The sequence below is a fragment of the Hyperoodon ampullatus genome (assembly GCF_949752795.1).
Source record: "Hyperoodon ampullatus genome assembly, chromosome: 5".
Lineage (NCBI taxonomy): Eukaryota > Metazoa > Chordata > Mammalia > Artiodactyla > Ziphiidae > Hyperoodon > Hyperoodon ampullatus.
In genome coordinates, this window is record NC_136918.1 from 32,392,934 (window position 1) to 32,414,035 (window position 21,102).

Genomic DNA, 21,102 nt, shown 5'->3' on the forward strand with positions numbered 1-21,102 from the left:
GGAAATAAAAAAATACCTAGAGACAAATGACAATGAAAACATGATAATCCAAAACCTATGGGATGCAGTTCTAAGAGGGAAGTTTATAGCAACACAAGCCTATCTCAAGAAACAAGAAAAATCTCAAATAAACAATCTAACCTTACACCTAAAGGAACTAGAGAAAGAAAAACAAACAAAACCCAACTTTAGCAGAAGGAAAGAAATCATAAAGATCAGAGTAGAAATAAATGAAATACAAACAAAGAAAACAATAGCAAAGATCAATAAAACTAAAAGTTGGTTCTTTCAGAAGATAAACAAAATTATAAACCCTTAGCCAGACTCATCTAGAAAAAGAGGGAGAGGACTCAAATCAATAAAATTAAAAATGAAAAGGAGAAGTTACAATGGACACTGCAGAAATACAAAGCATCATAAGAGAGTACTAAAAGCAACTCTATGCCAATAAAATGGACAACCTGGAAGAAATGGACAAATTCTTAGAAAGGTATAACCTTCCAAGACTGAACCAGGAAGAAATAGAAAGTATGAACAGACCAATCACAAGTAATGAAATTGAAACTGTGATTAAAAATCTTCCAACAAACAAAAGTCCAGGACCAGAAGGCTTCATAGGTGAATTCTATCAAACATTTAGAGAAGAGCTAACACCCATACTTCTCAAACTCTTCCAAATAATTGCAGAGGAAGGAACACTACCAAACTCATTCTATGAGGGCACCATCACCCTGATACGAAAATCAGACAAAGATCCTACAAAAAAAGAAAATTACAGACCAATATCACTGATGAATATAGATGCAAAAATCATCAACAAAGTACTAGCAAACAGAATCCAACAACACATTAAAAGGATCATACACCATGATCAAGTGGGATTTATCCCAGGGTTGCAAGGTTTCTTCAATATACACAAATCAATCAATGTTATACACCATATTAACAAATTGAAGAATAAAAACCATATGATCATCAAAAAGAAAAAATTTATATATTAGCAAATAAAATCCAGTTAAAAAAACAAAAAAGATTTATATATCAAGTAATTGACCAAGTAATGTTTATATCAGGAGTGCAAATTTGGTTTTACACTTGGAAATACATTTCACCATATTAACAGAATAAAGGAGAAAATCCATATGATCATCTAAATAGAGGCAGGAAAAAACATATAACAAAAATTTAACAACAAATTTATGAGAAAAACTATCACCAAATTAGGAACAGAAGAGAACTTCCTCGATATGATAAAGAGCTTCTACAGAAAAATATAGCACTGACACCATGCTTAGTTATCACACTGAATGTTTTTGCTCTAAAATTCGGCACACGGCAAGATTGTCCTCTCTCATCACTCTTATTCAACATTTCAGCAATAACGTGTAAAAAAGAATTAAAAGACATTCAGACTGGACAGGAAGAAGCAAAGGTGCCTTTATTTGTAGATTTCATAAGTGTTATTTTAAAAATGCTAAGAAATATACACCAAAACTATTATATTTAATAAATAAATTTACCAACATTAGAGAATAGGTTAATATACAAAGATTAATTTTATTTTTATTTACTAGCAATAAACAATTGGAGATAAAATCTATTGAAAAAAAAGAATTTATGGGATGATGCAATTAGAATATCCCAATTTACTACTTTGTTTTATTTCATATTAAACACACAACAATCTCAAAATAACAATATTAATACTATCATCACAATCCTAATTGTTGAAAACAGTTAATTTTGCATATATTATCCATTTTATTATAGTTGGGCGCTAATAGTTGTCAGCTTCTATAGCTAGCCCGTGTGTACTATAATCTTCCTCATTTAGCCCCCATTTAATCTTTTTTTTTTTTGGCCATGCTGCATGACATGCGGGATCTTAGTTCCCCGAACAGGGATTGAACCCATGCCCCCTGCATGGAAGCGTGGAGTCCTAACCACTGGACTGCCAGGGAATTCCCAGCCCTCATTTAATCTTAGTTCCATAGGTAAATATATATTTAATCCTCATCATTAATTCCTTATGTCTCTCTAATCTAGCCATTTTGGTTGTCTGAAAGCTTGTCCTCTGTAGATTCCCTAGGATGGGCTTATGGAAAGAGTATTCCCTGAGTTTTTTTATGTTGATTACAATATGTCTATGCCATTTATACTTTAAGGTCAATTTTACTGGATATTTTACTTGACTTGAATTTTCTTTCCTTGAAAATCTTAAATATGTTTTGACACTTACGTAAATGGCATAAAGAATTGCTGTTAAAAAGTCTGATAGTCTACTTTTCTATCCCTTTTAAGTTATATGCTCTTTTTGCGTAGATACTTAAAGAACTTTATCTTTTTTCATTAAAGTCCAGTAATTTTACTAGAATATGTATATTGATTATTCTGGTTTGCTATTTCTCAGGTAGACAGTGTGTTCTTTTAAAATGTAGCTTTAAACATATATATTAAATTTCTCTATATTTACATTATATATTTAATTTCAGGAAAGTTTTTCTGTAATTATAATTTTTAATATTTGTTCTGTTCCCTTGCTTTAAATTGCTTCCCTGGAAACTTCCATTATCTGTATGCTGGACCTCTTTTTCCTGTCTTCAATATTTGTTCCTTTCCCTCAAATACTTTGAATTTCCTTCTTCATTTCTTTTTTTAAAATTAATTAATTAATTAATTTTTATTTTTGGCTGCCTTGGGTCTTCATTGCTGCACACGGGCTTTCTCTAGTTGTGGTGAGTGGGGGCTACTCTTCGATGTGCTGCGTGGGCTTCTCATTGCAGTGGCTTCTCTTGTTGTGGAACACGGGCTCTAGGTGCATGGGCTTCAGTAGTTGTGGCACGCAGGCTCAGCAGTTGTGGCGCATGGGCTTAGTTGCTCCGTGGCATGTGGGATCTTCCTGGGCCAGGGCTTGAACCCGTGTCCCCTGAATTGGCAGGCAGAGTCCTAACCACTGTGCCACCAGGGAACCCCCCTTCATTTCTTTTTGATTTTAAAACTTTCTCTCCTTTTCACCTTCTCTTTCAAGGTTTTGTTTGTTGTGTTTCTTTGCTTTTGTGTCACTTATAGTTTAATCTTCATTTCTCAATTTTTTTTTTTACTATTCTAATTCTTCTTTGAGTTCTGATCCAATTTCTGAGTTTCTCTAATTCTGATGTATGTTGTTCTTATGTCACTTTCTCAATGACTTTTAGCTCTCTTAGGACATTAGAGCTTTGATTTGTTTTTTGAGCATATCTTTCTGGCAAGTATTCATTGTAGGGATGTTAATCTGATCTGATCCTTATTCCCTTTTTTTTTCTTAGTTTTGCCTGAGAGTTGACTTTGACTCTTTTCTGTTGTTCATTTTAACATGAATTTTATTTTACTGAACTTTTAGAAGGAGATTTAATCCAGATAGCTTTTTTTGGGGGGTGGGGTACGCGGGCCTCTCACTGTTGTGGCCTCTCCCGTTGCGGAGCACAGGCTCCGGATGCGCAGGCTCAGCGGCCATGGCTCACGGGCCCAGCCGCTCCACGGCATGTGGGATCCTCCCAGACCGGGGCACGAACCCGTATCCCCTGCATTGGCAGGCGGACTCTCAACCACTGCGCCACCAGGGAGGCCCAAAACTTCATTTCTTTTTATAGCTGAATAATAATATTCCATTGTATGTATAATCCATTCATCTAGTGATGGCCGTTTGAATTGTTTCCACTTTTTGGCTATTGTGAATAATGCCATTATGAATATTGGCATACAAGTATCTGTTTAAGTCCCTGTTTTCAACTCTGTTGGGTATATATCTAAGAGTTGAATTACTAGGTCATATGATAAGTCTCTTTATAACTTTTTGAGGAACCACCAAACTATTTCCATAGTGTCTGTACCATTTTACATTCCCACCAACAATGCACAGAGGTTCCAAATTCTCCACATCCTCACCAATGTTTTTGAGATTTGAGATTTCTTATTTGACCTATGTGTTATCTAGAAGCATATTGTTTAATCTCCAAGTATTTGGGGGCATTTTCCAACTATCTTTCTGTTATTGGTTTCTAGTTTAACTCCATTGTGGTCTGAGAGCAGACATTGTGTGGTTTTTATTCTTTTGAATTTAAGGTGTGCTTTAAGGTCCAGAATGTGTTCTATCTTGGTGAATGTTCCATGTGAGTTCAAGAAGAATGTATATTTTTCTGTTGTTAGATAGTCTATAGATGTCCATTTTTTCCAGTTGATTGATGGTGTTGTGAATTCAACTATGTCCTTACTGATTCTACCTGCTGATTTATCTATTTTTGATAGAGAGGTGATAAAGTCTCCTACTGTAATAGTGGATTCATCTATTTCTCCTTGTACTTCTATCAGTTTTTGCCTCATGTATTTTGTTGCTCTGCTGTTACGCACATACATGTAAAGGATTATTATGTCTTCTTGGAGAATCGATCCCTTCAGCACTATTTAATGCCCTTCTTTATCCCTAACTTTCATTGCTCTGAAATCTGCTTTGTCTGAAATTAGTATAAATACTCCCGTTTTTCTTGATTAGTGTCAGAATAGTATATCTTTATCCAACCATTTACTTTGAATTTGTATGTGTCATATTTAAAGTGGGTTTCTTGTAGATGGCATAGAATTGGGTCCTGTTTTTTGATCCACTCTGACAATATCTGTCTTTTAAGTTGGTGCATTTAGACCATTGACATTCAGAGTGATTATTGGTATAGTTGGGTTAATAAGCTACCATATTTCTTACTATGTTCTATTTGTTATCCTTGTTCTTTTCTCTGATATTCACTGTGAGAACCAACTTGAGGTATTGGAGGTGAAGCACAAAAGTGTAGGCCACTTCCCCACTCCATGTCTGGGTCCCTCTAAATTTTTTAATGCTTAGACTCATCTACACTGATCTTCCATCAATTTGTCAATTGATGTCAATTTGACAATTGTCAATTTGTCAATCCAGGTTTTTCCTCCCCTGGCACTCATTCCTGCAGAGGTGCCTGTTCATGGGTTTTTGCTCCAGTAAGTTGTGATTCTTTGTCTCCATCTGTTTGTCTCTCCAATATTGGAAGCAATGGTTTGCCCTGTGAGATCACTTCTCTTACAGATCTAAGAAGTGTTGTTAATTTTTCAGTTTGTTCAGCTTTTTATGTGTTGTCAGGGTGGAGATGTCCACACTTCTTACATTCCAGACCAGAAACTAGAAGTCTCTCATCAACATTTTAAGTTTTTTGGCATTTTTTTTCTTTTTTTTTTTTTCTATAATAGCCATCTTAGCAGTTGTGAAGTATATCCCATTGTGGTTTTGATTTGCCTTTCCATGATGACTAATGATGTTGAGCATATTTTCATGTGCTTATTGGCCATTTGTATATCTTCTTTGGGGAAATGTCTGAATTCTTTTGCCCCTTTTTAAATTAGATTGTTTTTTTTTTTCATCATTGAGTTTTAGGGGTTCTTTATATATTCTGGATACTAATCCTTTGTTGGATATATGATTTGCAAATATTTTCTCCCATTCTGTGGGTTGCCTTTTCACATCATTGTGTCCTTTGATGCCAAAAGTTTTAAATTTTGATGAGACTCAATTTATCTATTTTTTCTTTTGTTGCCTGTGATATTGATACCATACTTAAACTATTGTCAAATCCAAGGTCATGAAGATTTTCTGCTATGTAAGAATTTTATAGTTTTAGCTATTGCATTTAGGTCTTTAATCGATTTTGAATTAATTTTTGCAAATGGGGGTAAGGTAAGGGTCCAACTTCATTCTCTTGCATGTGGGTATCTAGTTTTCCCAGTGCCATTTGTTGAAAAGACTGTTTTTTCCCCATTGAATGGTCTTGGCAGTCTTGTCAAAAATCAATTGGCCATATATGCAAGGGTTTATTTCTGGACTGTCTATTGTATTCCATTGTTCTATATGTCTGTCCTTATGCCATCCCACACTGTTTTGATTATTGGAGTTTTGTATTACGTTTTAAAATCATGAAGTGTGAGACCACCAACTTTGTTCATCTTTTTGAGATTGTTTTGGTTATTTGGGGGTCCCTTGAGATGTCATATGAATTTTAGGACTTTTCCTCACCTATATTTGCAAAAAACCATCGAGATTTTGAGAGAGATTGCATTGAATCTGTAGATTGCTTTGAATAGTATTGTCATCTTAATAATATTAAGCCTTCCAGTCCACAAACACAAGATGTCTTCTCATTTATTTTCTTTCTTTTCTTCTTTCATTTCTTTTCACAATGTTTTATAGTTTTTGGTGTAAAAGTCTTTCACCTCCTTGGTTAAATTTATTTCTAACTACTTTATTCATTTTTGATGCTATTGAAAATGGAATTGTCTTCTTAATTTACTTTTCTGATTGCTCATTCCTAGTATATAGAAATGCAACTGATTTTTGCTTATTGATTTTGTATCCTGCCCTATTATGACAATTTTATTCCACTTCCAAAAATTTATCCTAAATGTGAAGTCCTGTCCTGAAAGGGAATTCTTGCTGGTCAGTTTTAAGAGTTAATGGGGGCTGGACTGTACCAGTCCTTATAAACTATGGCTAATTACTAGAGATCAAGAGGGTTTGCATAAAGTTATAGGAAATATATCACTTAACCTGAAAAATACCATGGCCCAAACACACAAACCTAGTGCATGATGGCTGGTTTGTCAAGATTAAATAAATCAGCTTCAGAGAGAAATTTTTCTGTTTGTCCCCTTTGATGTCCTGAAATAATGCAACTTAGCCGCATTGCCCCACAGCAAGACACTAATTATAGAAAATATTCCTTTGCTTGATGGGGATGGGGTTTCCATTTATTTTTACTGCCTTCCTAGGAAGCTTAATCTGCAAGTCCTGGCCTCCATCTGTCTGTGCACATCCTCTGCACTTCCTTCCTGTCTTTGGATCCCTTCTCTGGCCTGGTCCTCTTCATTGCTGGGCCCTTATTAGGAAAGCCAAAGGAGAAAGAAAGGGAAGAAAGAGAAGGTAAAATATAATTTATTAATCTCTGACAAGTGTCAAATATTAAATAGCTCACCTTAGTTTATGAATTCATTAAATCCACCTAGATCAGTGGATTAAGGTTAAAGACTTGCTGGTTCTGAAGTCTGGCAGCAAGTTGGACTCACCTGTGGAGCTTTTAAAAAATACTTATGCTGGGGTGCCACCCACAGAAATTGATTCAGTTGGTCTGGAGTGGGGCTTGGGGAATGATTTTTTAAAAAAATTCCCCAGTAATTCTGATGTGAGTTCAGAGCTGAGAACTTTTATATCTTAGGTAGAATTCACAGCAGAAAGAACAATTTGTAAATTAACCAACAGTGCTTTTGTTTGGCTAATGATTTCTAAAAAGACTAGTGCCTTGACCAGAGGCATTAACATATGAAAAAATACACTGAACTCCATAATGCGTTTGTGGATTTATTTCTCTAAGTATTTACTGTAAATTGATTTTCTGTACTTTAAATCCTATTTTGTCATGCATTATCATTACATAGTTGAAAAGCTTATCTTTGAGGGAAAATATTTGACTACAAAGCCATTAAAGAAAATAAAATTCCAAATTATAGAAAAAAATGTTTAATTTTTTAACCATTAAAGTCACACATAATTGCAAAAAAAAAAAGGGGGGGAAGGAAGAAAACACTATAGAAGGTAGAAAGTAAAAAGTAACTGTAATCTCCCCCATAGCTGTACCTTGCAATCCCACAAGTCTCCTCTCTTGAGAATTTCTTGGGCATCTTTTAGGAAAGGGCTATTTTATTAGATCACTTATTATAATAATAATTCTAAAATTTAGTTCAAAATGTTATTTTAAAGTTCCTATAGTTATTATAATGTTAGAAACAAGTTTAAGTTCTAAATCAAAGATTTCAAGCTGCAGAATCCCCAGATTCCAAGGAGGTGATGGGGGGAATGGAGTGGGAATTGGGGCCAGGTCCCCAGGCCCCCACCTGTTCCTTGTCCAGAGCAGCTCTGCTTTTCTCTATGTCATGTATTGAGCTTTTGTGTAAAACTTTGCAGAACACTTAAATCCACTGTTTTATGTAGTCTGAAAGAATAGCAACGACAGTTTAAATGGACAAATAAGAACTCAAGTGATCACATTCTGTCATTTCACATTCTATTATTCTTCCTCATATTCTACTGCTAATAACCTATAGGGTCTCTATTTGCTCCTCCTCCCCCACAGACACACTGTAGGGGTTTATCTTAGAAACCATAGAGGGAAGTGCTGTAAAAACCCAGTATAGCAAAGACCACATTTATGGACAAAATGAGCACATGAATATCATGGCTGAGAAATCTATGTATTGCAAAGCAAACTTGGGAGTGTTTGTATGTAAGACTGTTGATTTATAAATTCCGTAAACTCAGTTTTCTGCATAATGAGAATCTATGGCCAGATGATATCATCTATTAAAAATCCTTTGTTTGGGGCTTCCCTGGTGGTGCAGTGGTTGAGAGTCCACCTGCCAATGCAGGGGACACGGGTTCATGCCCCGGTCCAGGAAGATCCCACATGCCGCGGAGCGGCTGGGCCCATGAGCCATGGCCACTGAGCCTGCGCGTCCGGAGCCTGTGCTCCGCAACGGGAGAGGCCACAACAGTGAGAGGCCCAAGTACCGCAAAAAAAAAAAAAAAAAAATCCTTTGTTTTTCAGAAGTAGAAATGGAGGTTAGAGAGTAAGTCATACATTTCCACCTCAAATTTGTTGTGTGAAGGGAGTATAGTTTAGTGCTAAGATCTTCTGAGTCAGCCACTTGGTTTGCATGGAAGCTTTGTCATTAACTAGTTGTGTGACCTTGGACAAGTAAATTCTTCTGGGCCTTAATTTCCTAATTGTTAAAAAATGAGATACAAACGAAATAAACCCTGTCTACTTCATGATGTTGTTTTGAAACTTGAATGAGAAGATGCACTGCAAAGCATATTAACTCTGGCCTCCAGTAGGCTAAAATTCTTTCCATTATTTGTGAATACACAAAGTGAATGAAGGAGTACATTTATTGTAATTATTTATCTGTGAAAATAAACAATGACAAAAAGGTATTCATTGCAAAACCAAAACAATCAAACTACATCATAACAGCAAAATGGCATTTGTAAGAGGAAAAAAACAAACAGAAGAAAACCTTCCTTGGGAAATTTTTGCCCTGGATTATCCCAGCATGTTTTATAATAGTCTCCTACATGTCCATGTACCCACTAGAAAAACTGGCTAATTAAGAGCCCTCAAATGAGGGCTGACATTAGGATGTTGGCTAAAACAGCAACATTCCAGATTCCTCTTCTTTGTGGGTCTTCCAGGGCTCATCTGGTTCCCTCCCCCAACCTCTTAGCAAGACCTTACCTAAATGATCTTAGAGAGATGCATATCCACATTTCCTTCCTGATAATATGAGAAGGAGCTTTCAATTCAATTACAAGTTCCAGTGACTGGACAGTCTGTCTAAAAAGCTCTTTCTTATGCCTTTATAATCTTCATGCTGCTAATAAAAATCCATTCAAATCATGTTGGTGACAAAAATTCTAAATACTATAAATAAATTTAACAAGGTAGACTCCAGATCTATACTGAAACAAACTGAGGGAAAAAACTATTAAAAGACACAAAATAGGATTTTAATAAATTGAAAGTCATATCATGTTCCTAGAAGGAAAGACAATAAAAAACTGTTAATTCTACAAATTTTAATATATAAATTTAACGTAGCTCCAATTAGAATTCCAACAAGGTTTTTCTTGGAATTAGATAAAATGATTCTAAAATTCAATAGATAAAGAATGCCAAAGAATAGTTAACACAACTATAAAAATGTAAGAAAAGACAAAGTGGGTATATACAGGGGCTTACTAAGATATCAGTTGTACTATAAAGTTTATGTATTCAAATCAATATGGCATTAGTAAGGGTGTATAAAAATGTATTTGTGGAACAGAATAAATAATTGATAATTATATTACAATGGTTATTGTTTGTGTGCCAAACTGGTAGTTCAATGGGAAAAAGATGAATTCTTTTTTTTTTTTTTAAAGTGCCGGGCTACCCATCTGAAAGAAAATAAAAATGGACTACTATATTATACTAAATTCAAAAGTAAACTACAAATGGATTAAAGATTTTAATGTAAAAGAAAAATATTTTTAAACTTGAAGAAAACAGTCTACGAGATTATATGTACGATCTATGGTTTGGGGAGACTTTCCTTACCGAGAACTAAGAAACTATAAAATAAAAGGCAAGCATATTTGACCATATACAAATAATTTTTTTTTTTTTGGTTTGGCAAAAGGTACTAAGACAGTTAGTTGCAATCAATATGTCTGGAAAAATGTTTGTGCTACTATATTCTCACAAAGGATTACTTTCTATACAAAGCACCCTTAAAAATTGATAAGACAAAACCAATGAGAATGGAAAATTGTGCAAAGGATACAAACAAACAATTCACTAGTGAGTAAAGCCAAAAGGCCCATCAAACACATGAATATGGTCAAATTCATTCATATGGTAGAAATCAGGGAAATAAAAATGAAAGTAACATAAAATTGCTTGACACCCATCACACTGGCAAACACAGAAACAGCCATAGCAAAGCTTCCACTGATAAAATGTGAGACAATTTAAGTATCAATAAGAGTCATAACAACAGTGGATTAAAACACATCAAATAAATTTAATCCATGAATTCATAATGATACTAAAAAACAATTCACCACTGAAGGATACTAGGGAACCAATTCATTATTTTGAAAACTGGTAAGTAACTGGAAAGAATTAAGCATTTTTCTTATTTATGTAAATGAACTGTTGGGTAACCAAATAGCAGATGGGAGGAAGTTTTTCTTTATAGATGTATTCTGTGTCACAAATGAAAAAGGATATAGTTGGACGGTCATCATTTTGCAACCCTAATGGATCTGGATATTGACAATCAGTGGTTGCTAACATCACAAAGGGAGAGACAACCAGATATTATGTGAGTCCCAGTGGAGGAACAGACACCATCTATGAATTATTCTTGTCATAAAGGTCAAACCTGAATCTGACCAAGCCTCTAGATTCCACTACCAATTCACAGGAAATAACTAGGATAACATTCCACTACAACATAGGGATGCAACCTACAAAATTCAGACTGCAAGAAACTTCACAGCACTGACAACCGAGTTCTTTTACCAAATAAATTGTAAGGAACAAAAAGATGGAGGGAGAGACTATAAATTAAACGACACATAAAACACTTTAATTCGTTGCAATTTGTGGGCCTTATTTGAATCTTTATTCAAATAAAATGTAAACACTGGCTGAATATTTAATGAATAATTATTGTTAATTTTTTAGATACTGTAATAATAGTGTGATTTTATCTTTTAGACATACATTTATACTTATATTTATAAATGAAATAATATGGCATCTGGAATTTGCTTTAAAATAATATAAAACAGGGGGAAGTAGGGACAGAATCAGCCATGGCAGATGGCAGTTGAGGCTGCCAGATAGGAACATGATAATTCATTATATTATCTGCCTACTTTGTACATGTTTGAAATTCTCCACAATAAAAAGCAAACACACACACACACACACACACACACACACACCCCAAGCCATCGTTTCTATTGCTGACTGCGTGGTATGCATGAAGGCAATTCTCACACATGGCTGGCAGAAATGTAAAGTGTTACAACCTTTTCAGAAGGCAATTTGGCAAGATTTATTTTTTAAAATACATATATCCTTTGTCCCAGAAATTCTACTCCCGGGACCCTATTCCTCAGGAATAGAAGTAGAAATCCACAAAGCCACATTACAGGTATGTTTACTGTGAAACTGTTCATAGGGGAACCCAATCTACAGCCATCTACAGTCTACAGCAGATTTGGTAGACTGGTCCACTCTCCCTCTAGTTAACCCTTTTCTTATTGTCTTTCTATTTTGCAGAGACTGAAAAACTAAAGACATGGTTCCCAGACTGCCTTGAAGCTAGTGTTCTAGATTGTGATTTAATTTCACCAGTCAGATGTACTAGTGTAGCTCTGACAGATGCAGTATGGGTCTGGAGTCAAAAGTTCTGGCGGTAGCTTCCTAACCCCCCAAGTTGCAGGTAGGGTGGCATGATTCTGGAACCTGCAGCTGGGACAGCAACTTCCTGACTGTATGGATGTCGTAGTTCCCTTGGGGGGCAGGTTCTTTGGGACCGTTGTGGGAGTCATCCCTGGAGGCCCAGCCTAGAGCCTGCTATTCGGGTCCCTCTAATGATTTACTAAGTCCCAAATTTCCTACATTAAATCATTTTCTACCTAAAATAACTAGTTTCTGTTATATACAACTGATCCAAATTATTGAATAAATTGTAGTACTACATCTCCATATCATAGAATATTAAAAGAATGAATTAGGTCCATATAAATGACATACTAGTCATCTAGAGGGATTTTCATAGGTACTTCTAAGTGTGAGAAAATAAAAATACAGAAAATGAGTATCTTATGACCCATTTTTGCAAAACAATGATCAACTCCCTGAAATTTCTATAAATACAAGGATCCATGTAGGATTTTATGAGCATGGAGAAAATACTGGTTATGAATATAGGTTACAGGTGTGTGGCTAGGGAATACAAAAAGGGCTAATATGGGGATAGGAGGTGTAGAATGAATGTTGATGAAAAAAAGCAAGCATGATATGATCTTACATATGTACATTATTTGGTCAAAATAAAAGTTAAGTGACACACAGGTTTGAAGTAGACGCTTAATAGGAATCAAAGCAGAGAGAAAAACAAATTACAAGGAAATATTTGAAGAAATAATGATTGAGAATTTTCCAGAATTAGAAAAAGATGTAAGATCACTGATTCAAAGAGCTCATAGAGCACTAACAGGAGACATTAAAAACAAAAACAAAACACTGTCATATTCATTAGAGTGAAATTTAAGATCATCAAAGCCAGAGAAAATTTTAAAGGCTTCCAGAGAGAAAAATTATATTACCTTGAAAGCAACAAGGCTCTGGTCCATGACAGTCTTCCTCATAGCCACTGGGAGCCAGAAGGCAACGGTGTAATGTACAAAGTGCTGAAGGAAAACAAGTTTGAACCTAGGATTTTATATCAAAACCACTATGTTTTAAATCTGATATTCCCTCATCCTGTCAATTTTGCCTTAGTATCTGAGGTGGCTTAATTTTTTCCTTCCATTTCTTTCCTAAACTCTGCCAGCTTCTGCTTCGTTTCCTCCTGCTGTCTCATTGCCTTGTCCCTAAGTTTTTGCTTCTCTGTTCAATGTTCTTAATTTGAATAAATATTCGTTAAAATCAGTTTTAAAAGTTCATGGCCAGAGACTTCCCTGGTGGTCCAGCAGTTATGACTCTGTGCTCCCAATGCAGGGGGCCCGGGTTCGATTCCTGGTCAGGGAACTAGATCCCGCATGCTGCAACTAAAGATCCTAAGACCCCGCACAGCCAAAAATTTTTTTAAGTTAAAAAATTTAAAAAAAAAAGGTTCATGCCCAAATATTTAGTCAAAACTTTACTCTATGGCAACATTTTTTTTTTTTTTTGGCGGTACGCGGGCCTCTCACTGTTGTGGCCTCTCCCATTGCAGAGCACAGGCTCCCGACGCACAGGCTCAGCGGCCATGGCTCACGGGCCCAGCCGCTCCGCGGCATGCAGGATCCTCCCGGACTGGGGCACGAACCCATGTCCCCTGCATCGGTAGGCAGACTCTCAACCACTGCGCCACCAGGGAAGCCCTATGGCAACATTTTTTTGATGTTTTTATTTATTTATTTATAAATTTATTTTTGGCTGCATTTGGTCTTTGTTGCTGCACACGGGATTTCTCTAGTTGCGGCGAGCAGGGACTACTCTTCCTCATGGTGCGCGGGCTTCTCATTGTGGTGGCTTTTCTTGTTGTGGAGCACGGGCTCTAGGCACGTGGGCTTCAGCAGTTGTGGCAGGCGGGCTCAGTAGTTGTGCTCGCGGGCTCTAGAACACAGGTTCAGTAGTTGTGGTGCACGGGCTTAGTTGCTCTGTGGCATGTGGGATCTTCCTGGACCAGGGATGGAACCCATGTTCCCTGCATTGGCAGATGGATTCTTAACCACTGTGCAACCAGGGACGTCCTTGACAAGGTTTTTAATTTACAGTTTTTTTCTATTTCTTTTCTCTTTTTTTCCTCAAAATATTCTAGTATAGATCCTCTGCTGGTCCTTCTTGATGACTGATTTTTTTTTTGAAGCAGATAAGGAAGGTTTTCCTGGGTCAGCTATTTGCAGAATGCTTGTGTATAAGAAGGGTTGGAATCTTCCTTAATCTTCAGTTTTGTGCAGTGATTTGTTTAGCGTTACTTCTCTACATGGCAATAGGCATCTATATTTTTCCCCCAACATAAAGCTTATGGAACTTCTTTCCATTGTCATAAACTAAGGATTTACAACGTTTCCCTCTGGGTGAGCTGTTCATCATTAAGAAGTGTACTCTGCTAGCTCTTTCTGCTACCTGGAACCCATAGCATCCTCTCTCTGTTTCCTATCATATGTACCCTGCTTGATAACTACTGCTTTTGGCAGTTCTTCTAGCTCATCTGTGGTTTGCTTTTAGAGCTGCCTCCTAGTTTTCCTCACAAATGGCATTTGTACATCTCGTTTTTGATTTCTACAAAAGAAGAGGGGAAAGGACAACTTTACACTTCCATCTTCACATTGAAATCCAATGGAAACTATAGTTTAAATGTGAGGGTGACATAAAAATATTCAAGTCCTCAGAAAGTCACCACACAAAGATACTCTTTAAAAGTGACATCATCTAGAAGAAAAATAAATATGGAGGGCACCTAAGAGATGAGTATTAGAGGAAAAGAGAAGGAACAGCAATCCAAAGCTAAAATTCTATATGACACCAACATGGTGTGAGTGTCCATCAGCGCTATGTGTCTAGTTCCTTTGGTGTTGCAAACCATCTCCTTGGAAGTTGTAGCATTTTGAGCTGCAGAGAGTCTTTGAGATCATATTTCCTCATTTGTCAGGTCCTTGGGCTCTAGGTCCCTCAGAGGCACACTTTGTCTTGTGTTTAAATACTCAGTGTGGCACACACTAGAGAGCTAATAAATTATAAATGGTTGAAGGTCACAAAGACTATGAAGACAGACTCACTTGGTCACCTGACTCCCAATCCAGGGCTCATTCTCTTCTAATGCACCATTATTAAAATGAACTTTCCCATAGACTTAAATATCATTGCCTTTTCAAGTGTCTTAAAATTCATCAATGATCTATCATGACCTTTTCTCAAACTTTGGCCAGAGATACAAAATGACAATTTAAATTCTCATACTCTTTCTGGGTAAGTTAGGGGACAAGAGGAGCTGCCTTATGTGTTAGTCATCCATCATTACAGAAATCTGACCAGATGTATTTTTAGACCAGTTGAGATGGTGGGGAGGGAAGAGGTGATGACAAGTGGTCTGAGTCTCTGGTGAAAAAAATGATCATTAGCTTTGTGGCAGGGGAAGGGTGGAGTGGTGGCTTATAGGTCACTGCTCTAAATGGTGAAGACCTACTTACTCAAATATTTATTGGCTTGTTCTAGTTTGTGTACCATCTTCCACCAATCTATCTCCCTATCATAAGACAGCAAGTCTGATAGTATTGACCTAAAAAAAAGAAAAAAGATTAATTTTCTCTCCATCTATTGAGGCTCTGGATTTAAAATCTTATTTTTCCTTTACTCCTTTCTTCTTGCCAAACCACAAAGTACTACCCTCCAGAAGGATCTGTTCTGCTTGTTTTGGAGCTGCTGACTTTTAAAATACTTGATTCTGGTCTCCAACCCCATTCTGGGGCTAGAGCTCACAGCCAAGTGCAGAATAATCTGGAAAGGATGGTGGGGTGAAAATATGTACCTTGGCTGTGTGCTCCCTACTGGGCAGTGGACCTCATTCCTTGTTTTAGATTTGAACAAATGTGTCAGTCTCCAGCTCCAAAGGGGACCACATTTTCCTGCTGGATAGTCTGTGATACTTCTGCATCTCTCCTTGAGATCTCCATGGAAAATGAGCCCTCTTACTCTCCAGCTGAACAGAAGATATTGCTGGGGTCCTGGAAATGTCCGAACTCACTGTGAATGCCAGTGTTGATGGGAGAAAACTCATGTAACTTTCTCCATCCACTTTAAAAGCAAGTTTAGGTAATGACTTTTGATGGAAACGGCCAAGTGGGAAAATTGTTTTACTAGCATTATGCCACATGTTAAACAGGGAATTTAAGAATATTGTGTGTCTTTCATAAAGCAAAAATGAAACCTTAAGTGTCTAGCACAGTACACGCACATATACATGTAGACCAACTATATATAATTAGTGATCGTTAACAACTATTTACCACTGACAGTTTGCTAAACATTTTTACTTATCTAATCCTCATGATAAATTAAAGAAGGAATTCCTTTATTATTAGACCATGCTAGTAGAGAGAGAATGGCATACAGCTAGACTCTGGTGACAGATTTGGGGACCCAGGGGTTCAAGTGGTCATGAGATTCACCTGATATCAAGGAGACAGCATAGTGAAGAAAGTAGACTGAGAATCACAATATCTGGTTCAAGGTGTTAGCTGTGGGGCCTTGAGCAAACGTCTTTAATATTTTTGTTTTCAATTTCCACATTTCTAAATTATCCTTGCACTGGTGACAGTTTAAGTTTCTGCCCTATCTCCCCTCCTAAAGATCTAAGAATCTGTGGCTTCTCCACAGCACAAGCAGTAGTGTGCAACTGTTTGCTAAACAAGTGAATTTTGCTTCAGAAGTTAATAATAGGTATAAAGAATAAAAGTTACGAGGAGGCTAATGCTAGGAGCTTAGATGTATGTAATAAAGCTCTAACAAGCTGTTGCATGAACTTGCCCACACCAGGAGGAAATTAACTGAAGCCTCGATGACCATTTGTCAGGGATTTAGTTAAGTCCAGCAGTAGTTATTAACTGCTTACTATATAATAGGTACCTAGTGTCACGGGGTGTCAAAGATGAATAAAACCTGGTCCCTCCTCTTACGTACACAGGGTAGGAGAGGCTGAAATGTAAACTGATGCATCAGTAGAGGTATATGCAAGGTGCAGAAGTGGTACTGTGGGTTTAAAGAATGAGTAAGAATTTGTCAGGAGCCTGAGGAAAAGGGTGGTCCAGGCAAAAGGTACATTTGGGATATTACCAGTAGTAGGTATCACTGTAAAACAGATTCCCTCTTCGGGTATGAGAGTGAGAGAAGACTTTTATAGATAGAAGTGCTTTCAAAAACCAATTTTAAGCCCTTCAGAAGTCCCTAAGATCTTACCATCTCTGATAATAATTCTCTGGGAGGTCATACTCGGGCCAACTGCTTTAAATAAAATATGCCCAGTTCTCTACACATGATATACTAGAACACCAATATATAAGTTATATGGTCATAGAACACATTTGTTTAAGCAACTTTAGGCAGAAGGAAAGCAAGAATTAACAGATTTGAAAAATGATTAAGGGAGTGTTAGCTCGTAAATCAAATTCAACTTTAGTGTAATGCTTAAATTCTAGACTCCTAAAAATAATTTTTGAGAAGGGGCCTCTTACTCTAATAATTAAAACTTTAACCAATTCTGTCATTCTTTGTGACCTTACTCCATTTTTTTCTTCACAGCACTTATCCTTTGCTTGTGTCACACTGTAACAGAAGCTCCTTGAGGGTAGAGAATACCTGTCTTGCTCACTGTTGTTTTCTCAGAACCCAGAATAGTACCTGGCATATATTAGAGCTTTCATTTCATTTATTCATTGAATGAATGAATGAATCTTTAGCTGAAGGGATTGCCCCACAATATAAGCACTAGATACACTTAAGTTGTGATTTGGCTGCATGCCCTTTCTACCTAACTAGGCTTTGCAATTCTGCCCTACTTTCCATGTGGTTGAAGGCCTTTATTTTTAAGGCACTTGACATAAATGCCAGCATTAGTAAAAAGTAGAGATTTCTGGACAATTCACTAAACTCCAAGGGTGGCAAGAATAAGAGAAAAATTTGCACCAAGTACTTCTTTGGCTTCTTTAGCCCTGATCCTAGGATCCCTATGCCTGGTCAAATAGAATCAGATTCTAATTTTCATCTTCAGTGGTATTCACAAATACTAAATCCATTATGAACAACCTGTACATTATCTCCACAGATCCAAGAAACGACCGTAGAATAGTGACAAGATGTTGGAGAATAGTTCCTTCCTATTCTACAGCCAGTACCTATCAGGAGACACTGAATTCATCCTTTCAGAGGTTAGGGGACAGTCCATATGCTTTTCACATTCTGGGATATCAGAAAAGGTTTTGTGAGAGCGCCGGGATTTGGGACTAGAATGACCCTACTGAGACGATGATGAGGCAGTAACAATGACTCCTAGTGTGAAGATCAGAACTACTGAGAATGGGCACTCTTCCTCTCCTTTTTAGCCCACACTCCATTATCACTACTGTTATCAAGACTTACACTGGAATTTGTTAACTTTGAACTTAACCAAGAACTTGATTTTTCATTTTAGACAGTGCTTGCTCAGTGTGACTTGAACTGATCAAACTAAAAACCTTGGTGTCATCTTTGATTTCTCCTTCTCTTTCATTTCCTATTAAGTCACCAAGCCTATTGAAAACTTTTCCATTTGTCTCTCCTTTTTCACTTACTGCTAAAGGCTTATCAATTTATGTCTGGACTACTGCAACGGCTTTCTACGTAGTCTCTAGCCTCTCTCTCCTCTAATCCTTCTTATTTACCTTTACTCTATGCAGTTTTAAGAACATCCAGTTTCATCTGGTGATCCTCAAATAAAAAAAAAACACCCCCAGGATACCCTTACACCCAATGATTTCATAATGTATAATGGTCATTCCTCAGCCTGGAGCTCAAGACGTTCTACAGTCTGACCCCAGCTCTTCTAAATTGTGTTACCATCATCTATTACTACCATTATCATAAAGGAATGTCAACCCTCTATATTAGTCAGGTTGCTGTACCTAACATTCTCTGAATATACCATTCAACCTCCACATTCTGATGATGCTGACTTTATAGGGGGTTAACATTTTGAGGATATTTACAGAATTATTCAAATCCTATACATTCTTTAAGATCCAAATGAAGTTTCTTCTCTTCTAGGTCTTTCTCTACCATTTTGGGACTTCTTTCTACTCTAAACTTCTATGAAACTCACTGTCTATTCCATCCATTTTGCTAGGGTCATATTCCATCCTAAAATTTAACCAAATTCTTTCATGTTTCTATGCCATGTGTATGTCTTTAATCAAATAAACAGTAAGCTCCTGGTAAAGGTCCCCCAAGGATTTTTCTAGTCTCATTTGGTCTTCAAAGTATTAACCCATAGTTAACTGAACCCATAAACATTAAAAATGTTTCTTTGCATGTTAGGATGCCCGTCCTATATTAAGGGGAAAAGAGGACAATCTCCTTGGATATCATATAATAATCTTAAGAATTTACTTCTGCATATGAATAACAACTGAATATTTAGGAATACACAGATGACACAATTTTCTCCTTTGCTTTATTATTCTGTATTTCTGAACTGTACTTCTGAACTTATGTGTTCAAAGGTTGTGAACTGTTACCTTCACATAAAATAAGGAATTAATTTATGAATACTGGAAGTAAGAAATTAAAAATATTATTGGACAATTCTGTGAAAATAGCTTAGAATTCATTTAATATTTAGACCTAAGAAATCTCTTTCTATAAAATCTGAACATGTCAAAGAGACTATATCTGGGTCCTTTAGAATCTGTAGCCCCAACACTTAAAAACCAGCAGGAAGAGGTTCTGGGACCAGCAGAACACTCTTTAATGCTAAAGGCTGCCCAAGCACTAAATACAATGACACCAGGGAGGTGACTTGTATCAGTGATAGCACACTATGCAGTTTTCTAAGAGTTAAAATGTGCTGTTTACATGGAAGGAAATGATACCAAGTAGTTAGGGAGTGCTAGTTTAGAGAAGCACAGACCAACCTAATTCATATTATTTATAGAATAGAGAATGTTCTCAGCTAAAGTGCTGAAAAAAAGAAAAAATTGGTCCAGAAAGGCAGAATTACAACCAGTGCAAGATTTATAAAATCCATCATGTTCAGGGACTTCCCTGGTGATCCAGTGGGTAAGACTTTGTGCTCCCAATGCAGGGGGCCCAGGCTTGATCCTTGGTCAGGGAACTAGGTCCCGCATGCATGCCACAACTAAGAGTCTGCATGCCGCAACTAAAAAGAGTCCGCATGCTGCAACTAAAGGGTCTGCGTGCTGCAACTAAAAGATCCCGCATGCCACAATGAAGATCCCGTGTGCCTTGACTAAGACCCGGCGCAGCCAAAATAAATAAATAAATAAATAAATATTGTTTTTAAAAATCCATCATGTTCAAATATAATGACAAAAAACAAACACTTCTTTATTTAAAAAAACAAATTTCCAAAACTAAAACTTCTTTGTTAGCATTTCTTTATCAGTCTTTTACTTTTTAATGGTCTTAAATGCATTTGTGACAAAAATAAAGTGCCAAAGTTTTAAGAAACCATATGCTAACTTAGGATGTTATCTATATTTTCTTGGACCAATCAATGACTTTTTAAAAGAGATATTGGCACTTTTTCTCTTAAAATAAATGTTTATATGTCTCACCAATAACACCAGCCTGTAGCACAGAGCATCCCACATAAAAACACAATGCCATTAAAAACCAAACAGGAATCCTGAAAGAGAAAAGAAACTCTAGTTTTAATATAGTAAATTGTACCCAGAGACACCCTTCCCATTATCCTTTAGAATAACCAGAGAGTCCTTCCAACCTGCACCCTTAGCCCAGCAGAGTAAGAATAAACTCTTAATTGATAAATACTAAATTAAATATTATTTACAATACTTACAATATTTTCCTAGTTACACACAACTTTCTTCTCTTAGCAAATGTCAATTTCTTAAGATGATTTGTTTTTAAAAGTTCCAGTGTCAATATATTCCAATAATAAATTTACTATTCATACAATTTATTATTTCACACATAATATAAAACCTTAAAGAAATTT